The sequence below is a fragment of the Bidens hawaiensis genome, unplaced genomic scaffold (assembly GCF_021521415.1).
Source record: "Bidens hawaiensis isolate Kalapana, Puna unplaced genomic scaffold, B.hawaiensis_p1.1 tig00016131_1, whole genome shotgun sequence".
NCBI classification, from domain to species: domain Eukaryota; kingdom Viridiplantae; phylum Streptophyta; class Magnoliopsida; order Asterales; family Asteraceae; genus Bidens; species Bidens hawaiensis.
Genome location: NW_027492470.1, coordinates 550,825 through 559,111, shown reverse-complemented (window position 1 = coordinate 559,111; position 8,287 = coordinate 550,825).

Genomic DNA, 8,287 nt, shown 5'->3' with positions numbered 1-8,287 from the left:
TAAAAAATTTTATTTTTTAAACAATATTATTTTAAGTATAAAAATCATTAAAAAAGATAATATCATAATTCTTTTTTATAAAAACCTTAATTTTTACAACTATTAAAAAAACAAAATTTTATATATAATAATATTAAAAAATACATATTTTTAAAAGTGCTCCGTTTCTAATAAAATTGATATCGAAATATTCATAAAAATAAACTAAACAAGACTATGTTTTTAGATTTTTGAAATAAGTCAAATAATACAAATTATTAAATAAAACTCAAATTATATAAAAACAAATTGTTTAAAAGAAAACAACAAAATAATATTTAATTAGAAAGTGGATTGTGACCTAGGTTGGGGTTGCAACCTGGGTTGTAGCATGAAAAGGATTTAATCTTTTTATTTATTTCTTAAATAGTATCATGACCTCCTAAGAGGCCACTCATAAAAGTAGACTAATAACTATACTATATATCTATAGTGTTTTTTTTTAATTTTTTTTTTCATTTCAAAATAGGTTGAAACCATATTTTGACGCCTTTACACCTCTAATGTGGACCAACCAAAGTTCAAGACAAATGCATTCAGAAAGCATGGCTAACTTGACATTTTTTGGGGGCTAAAGCGAATTTTAAAATCTAATATTTATTCTTAAAAGAAATACCTAGGATTTTAATATGGGAGAATGATAAAACATTGTCATATCGGATTTCTAAAATACATAACACAATGCGAAATACAAAAAAACATGTTCAAAAGATATAAAGATATAATATATGATAGAATAAATTACAAATTACACAATATAAAAATAAAAAGTTGTTAAAATTTCATAAATCTTTATGTTTTTGAACATAATATTTATAATTTATTTGTAATTTTAACCTTCATATCAAAATTAATAGTTTTGTTTTTCCTTTTAACTTTAGATAATAAAACACATAACTTACCATGTGTTAAAACGTGTTGTCTCAAAAACAAATCAACCATCTATAATGATTAATCTTAGTTTTTATTAATCTTTATTGCAAAAGAAACATAAAGTGAAAATTTCTTTCTTTAAAATTTAAAATTAATTATTTTATCTGAATAAACGTGAAAAAAGCTTAATATTAATAATAAATACAATATATCTATATTTATATCTATATTTATATATATGCTCTCATTCTCTTCTCGCTTTAACTTGTTTGGTTTTCTAAGTTTGGGGCAAACTGAAAAGTTGGATGCTGAGATTTCTGATTACCTTTTGTAAGTTATTAGCCTCTCTAAACACGCATTGATCTTGATTTACCTCATGGTTTTGGGTTAGATTGCGAATATAAGAGCTTCGCTTTGATTTTTTTTTTTTGTATATTATTACTTTTTTATCTAATTCTGAAACTTTAATCTGCACATAGATGAAAGAACATAAGCGATTGTGCCACTTGCAGTCAAGTATATCTATATCTATATTATATTATTAAGGAGGAGTGAAGGATAGACAAGGTAATTTCACAAGTAGAAGACAAGGACAAAAGAGACAATTCACAATTGGGTAGAAAAAGTAATTTGCCAATGTCTTAATATGTTCTTCAAGCATTTAGTACAACTTCATAAAGCTTCACAAATTATCTATATCTATATTATCTATATTATTAAGGAGGAGTGAAGGGTAGACAAGGTAATTTCACAATTAAAAGACAAGGACAAAAGAGACAACTCATTGGATAGAAAAAGTATTTACCGGTGTCTTAATATGTTCTTCAAGCATTTGGTACAACTTCATAAAACTTAACAAATTATTGGAATTATGGTTTAATCCTTTTAGGCATGCAAAAGGTTTAACTTATAAAGAGCATTCCTAATGGAATCCCTAAATTATGTGAGGGGGTTCTCCATTTTTTAGAGATGGTTAAAAATGGTTGTGAGAGGAGGAGAGAGAAAATGTTACTATTCATGGTTAAATTTGGATAAGTGCATTGTTCATCTCTATAATTTTTTAATATTTTTGAAAGTGGTTGTGAGTGAATGAGAAAGAAAAAGTAATGATAAAAGTATAAAAAAAGTATTATTTAATTGAAAATAAGAGAGAAAAAATTGTATTTTTAGTGTAATTACAGAGAGAAGATTTGAATGAGAATGCTCAGACTCTTAATAATTCCCAATTAATTGCTTTATATCATCATAATCAAACGTTGTGCCTGGTATAAATACGAGCATCCCAACCGACCCCATTCCATTATTATTACAAGGCTTGAATGCTGATGAGTTACTGTTCCCGTCTCTTCTCTATTTATTTAGTTATCCCAATTGGTTATTAGAACAACAAATTCCTTGTGAAGAAACACTAAGTGAACCCACAGGCAGATTATAGATAATCTGGGGGTTAAGTAATGTTTCCCACGAATGAGGTCTAGCAGAGAAGGGTTGTTATTCAGGGGACCTGCAAAACAGACACCGTAAGCTCGTCACTGAGAAGGGGGGGGGGGTTCCTCCTTGTGACCACCCTCCGGCGTGAGAATCAGACTAGATTGCTCTGAATATAAGTGTATATTAAGAGATTGCTAGATAAGATTGAGATAACAGATGATCTTACCATTCCAAGGTGTTGGAGTATTTATAGCCGAAGGTAGGTTTCCAAGCAGGTACAGCCGGCTGAATAGTATTCATGTTCTACCAACAGTGGATCACGCACAAGCCATGCTGGTTGGTGGATAGGTTACGGCCAACAGTAATAAGGTCGGCTGTATACTGTTCCTTTTACTGCCCGGCTACGCACTGTTCCACCAACTGTAGGCTGCGCACGTCCCATCGTAAGGGTTGGTGAGTAGGCAGCGGCTAATAGTGACAAACAGTACTAGAGGGTGCTCCTCCTCGTATTGTTGTCGGTGAGCTGTCACCCTGTGATTAGTTCATGGGCTGCTCTGGTCAAACTGTCTGTTCCGCCCATACCTTAGTAGGTATAGTACGAAAGACCTTCCAGAAGCATACGGACTGGCTCATTTAGGCGGGAGTGTTCCCGCCTTGCTCATTCCTTCATGTGACTACTGAAGTAACGAATGCCTTGTTTTAAAACTGATTATCTAAGTATTTGATAATCGGTTTTATTCCGGTTGTTAAAGCAAAATTAGTTATTTACCCTTTTTAAACCCTTATTTGAAAATATATTTTATCATTTCACCATAAGTCCAACATTGAAAGTTTAAATGCTAAATCTTATTGTTCATTAAACGTATTTACATTTTTGTGTTTTTTTATTTTGGTGGTTTAAGATACTTCCCCAGTTCCGGCGAGTCGTATGCTGGAGTTTACGTCCCTACATTATCTTTCGAAGTGGTGCGAGGTAAACCATCTCTTATTAAGTCTGACGTAACACAAGTTTGAGAAAATTGAAGCCCACTCTAAACTTTAAGGTAGAATGATTATCTGACTGTTACAAGTTCAAACAATAGAAGCACGTGTATATAATATTATGCGCCTTAGCTTTAACTTACGAAAATATAGGGATGCATGGTCGGAAATGGAATTGTGGATGAGACGTTTGATGGCAATGCACTTGTTCCGTTTGTACACGGGATGGGCCTCATTCTTGAAGATCTATATCAGGTAAACTTTGACTTTTGAGGTCAAATCTGTTACTTTCCAGTTTCAACATTCCATATTAGTATATTTACAATTTTGTCATCCATGTTTTCCTTTGGTAAAAAAATGGTTTGGAAATAATTAAACAATATAGTTCCAAATAAAGTTGTATAATTTTTGTATCAGATTTGGAAGACTTAAAAAGTCACATAGTATATACTCAACCTCTCTGGTCGTTTAACTTAATCTGTTACTTTTCAAGTTAAAACATTTTCATATCAGTATTGTTACAAAAGGTCCATAGAGAGTCGTATGATTTTTGTATCACATTTTAAGTTAAGAATGGGCCCGTTTGACTTAAAAAGTCAAACACTATATATTTCCTCTCTGTTGGATTATCTTTAAAGGTTAAATCTTTTATTTTCAAGATTCTAATTCATAGGTAAAATCTGACAAATTGTTAGTTGTAACATCCACAGTGATCTTTGTATTATAATGTTATAAAATTTGATATGGTTAGGAAATTGTTGCACGTTGGAACTTTGACTTTCGAAGTCAAATATATTAAAAATTTTATCTTTTAAGTTTCTAATTTTAAAATGCTTTCCTTATAAGTTTCAAATCCATGATAATCTTTGTAAATTTTTTTCATAAAGCTTAAAATAGTACAGACTTGAGGATTTTCATTCGTTTCACTTAAAAAGTCAAATTGCATCTTTATGAACAGAAGTTGACAATATCCTTGCATATATATATATATATATTATATACTGAATTTACACTTGTAAATTCAGACCATTGATGGTGTAAACATATAGAACATTTTGGAACCCTATTATTATGGTGATAGTTCAAGTGATATTAAACTTGCAAATTCAAAGTTGCTTGCTAGCTTCAGGAAATTGGGTGAGACCGAACGACCCCTTCCGGTTGGAACCAGAATGTTTGGGGGACCTGGCCTTTTCGGGCCCCAGTTAAGCCTGGTTGCGTGCCTTCTTGGCCCGAGCTTCTCAACAGTGCAAAAAGCGTCCGATGTATTGTGAGTCTTCTTATTTTGATTATGTTATTGATAACGGGTCAAGCAGTTTAAAGGTCGTTGAAACTATATTCAAGCATGCAAATTAATAATATGAATATCGTATATTCGTTTTCAAATTATGTCAATCTTGATTTGTATTTTATTGATAACAGGTCAAACAGTTAAAGGTTGTTGAAACTATACTCAAGCACCTTAAAAAAAGGTAATATTAATATCTTCTTTTTTGTTTTTTGTTTTTTTTTTAAATTGTGTCAATCTTGCTTGTATATTATTTATAGCGGGTCAAACGTGTCAAACAATTTAAATGTCGTTGAAACACACTATACTCAAGCACATAAATAAAAATTAATAATAATATTATTTTTGTTTTCTTAAAAGTATTGTCAATCTTGATTTTATTTTATTGATGATGGGGTTAAACGGGTCAAACAGTTTGTGATTTTATTTTATTGATAATGGGTCAAACGGGACAAACTATTCAAAGGTCGTTGACATCACTCTTATGTAACATCCTAAAATTTTAATGTTGAATAAAGGAAGTTATGTTTAGTGATTTCGCGTGATTAATTAATATCGGGTAAGGAGCGGACAATGGACTTGGATTAATTGAGATGGGTTAAACGAGAATGGGCCTTAGATCCATGGGATTTCAGGGATATAAATATCCCCTAAACCCAAAAATATCTTCCATTTCCACCTATTCCAAACACACTCCAAAAACACAATACACCACAACTTCGCCGGCGGCCGGAACCGGGCAGATCCGAGGAGAGGAACGGGCAGATCCGAGAGAGAGAGAGAGCGATTAATTGTGTTAACAAGTTAAATGAGATCCAAACAAGCTCAAAAAGGTATGATTCTTGATCTTTGAAGTTTAAAGATCTAAGTTTTATATTGTAGATACGACCGAAAATGGTCGGGAACGTAGTGGGTGATGTCGAACCATAGCAAGGGTGTTAAAATCGCCCAAAAATGCTGGACAGAAACCGAACAGCGGCTGATCTGGGCAACTTCGCCTTCAAAGCGATGAACTTCGCCTGCAAGCTAAGTTCGCCTGATGAACTTCGCCTGCAAGCTAAGTTCGCCTGATGGCAACTTCGCTGTAAAGTTAAGTTCGCCTAACTGGTAACTTCGCCTGAGGCCAAGTTCGCCTGATGACAACTTCGCCTGAAGCCAAGTTCGCCTGCTGGCAACTTCGCCGTAAAGCTAAGTTCGCCTAGCTGGTAACTTCGCCTAAAGCTAAGTTCGCCTAAGGTTTAACTTCGCCTGCAAGCTAAGTTCGCCTGATGGCAACTTCGCTGTAAATCTAAGTTCGCCTAGCTGGTAACTTCGCCTAAAGCTAAGTTCGCCTAAAGTTTAACTTCGCCTAAAGCCGAGTTCGATTAGGAAATAAATTAAAAGCGATAAGTAAAAGTAAGCTAATACTAGGCCACCAGATTAGATCAGGCGAGTATTGATACGTGTAACTTGTACAGTCAGCCGAGCTCAGTTAAAGAAGGGATTTACAGCTATCAGAAGAAAGAAGCAGAGTTCAGGTGAGTTTATAGCCCCATTCCTTGTTATGTTTTCGGGGCTGTGTGCATACTCGATGTGTTGTTAATACATTTATCCTAAGTGATAAGTGTATGTCATATGTGATATGTGTGATAGATATGAATGATTGTTTGTCGGTACGCGAACGATCTTCGGATATTGCGCGTACTGTCAGGTTAAAAATAAAGGTACGAATATTATATATCGAAGATGTATGAATATTTCAAATGAATACTTGTCGGGGCGTGAACGATCTTCGGATATTGCACGTAACGACAAGGGGTATGGTTGTTAAATGAATGAGGTAAAGAATGCCTAGAGTGTTCTTATGTTATAATGTAAGTATGTGTATATAGGTACACGAATGGCATGTGAGTTCTACGTTCGACATAGTAAGTTAGGATGGCAAATCCCTCTAGCTTCTGTCGGACATAGACTCGGCTGGTGATGGCGTAGTTAAGGACTGCGAGCCTTATACGTGAAGTAGATGATATATGTAAACGTAGATAAGGACTGCGAACCTTATACGTAATGTAGATAGGCGTCAGCATAGGAAAGGACTGTGAACCTTATACGTGCTGTATTTGTAGCATAGGGGAGGACTGCGAACCTCGTACGTGCTATGAATTAGGTTGTAACATAGGGAAGGACTGCGAACCTTGTACGTGTTGTGGATGTATTTCAGCATAGGAAAGGACTGTGAACCTTATACGTGCTGATTTTGTAGCATAGGGGAGGACTGCGAACCTCGTACGTGCTATGAATTAGGTTGCAACATAGGGAAGGACTGCGAACCTTGTACGTGTTGTGGATGTATTTCAGCATAGGAAAGGACTGTGAACCTTATACGTGCTGATTTTGTAGCATAGGGGAGGACTGCGAACCTCGTACATGCTATGAATTAGGTTGCAACATAGGGAAGGACTGCGAACCTTGTACGTGTTGTGGATGTACTATGGTATAGGGAAGGACCGCGATCCTTGTACGTACCATAAATGGTGAACATAGGTAAGGACTGCGAACCTTGTACGTGTTCACGACCTTGAGTACAGGTATAGACGGTGAACTATGAACGTACTCTCGGTAGACTGAGGTTAGTGATTGTAGATATGTATGTATGTATGGTAGCAAGTATGTATGTAGAACAGAAGGGTAACTAGTGAAGTATGGACATGTATCTACGGATATGTGTGTATGTGTATGTATTGTATGGCGTTCGATTAACTAGAACTCACTCAGCGTAGCTGACTTTTAGTATGCACGCAGGTGAGCTGATTATAGAGTTAGCATGAGGATGACACATGGCATGGATTGAACGGCTGGCATCTGAAGAAAGAAGTAAAGATGTTTTAAATATAAAGTTTTGTGTTATGGTATCAAAGAAAAGATTTAATGTTTTGTAACAAATGATTGATGTTTTATATTCCGCGAAAAGCTTTAATAAACTCTGATTTGAAGAACTGTGTTTATGAGTAAATCCGACGCTAAAGTAGGGTCACCGGGTTTGGGGCCTTACATCTTAGATGTCAGGCCCGAAACTAAAAAGTATTAAAAATTTTATTAAAAAAATTGTGATTTATGACACAACCCATTTGCACCATATGCATACCAGTGGCTAGATATTCAGGGGCTACGTATCCGTAGCCGTGACCCTACTGGAAATGGAAATTCAAAGACAATTATATTGAAATTTACTACGAGGGGCATGGAAACCAGAGTGATGGACAAAACAAGAACATTCTCATGATGCCAACTGTTTCTGATGTTAGCACAGTGGAAGAATTGAGACGGGTGGCTAAAGATATTATTCAACAATCTAGAGATGTTGATTGGCGAGCCACCATTGTTGACTGGCACAGTCTTGGTTACTCTGACCACCCAAAGCTTGATATTAATGTAGATATTATGGAGTCATTTCTTGTTGACTTTATTTTTGACTTAAAACAGTACTGTAAATCGCGCAAGTAGGCGTTTCATTTGAACTACAATTTTGTTATAAACTTATTGTCAATGTCATATTTGTGGTGTTTAAGTTTTGCAGGAGATTTGGGTATTGTTGGTGGCACTGCCACATCATAACCATCTGTGCCGCCATTGTTGATGTGGCTTCGACCTGGTCTTGCCCGCTTTCTATTGTGTTCAGTCGTGATTCCAAGATAG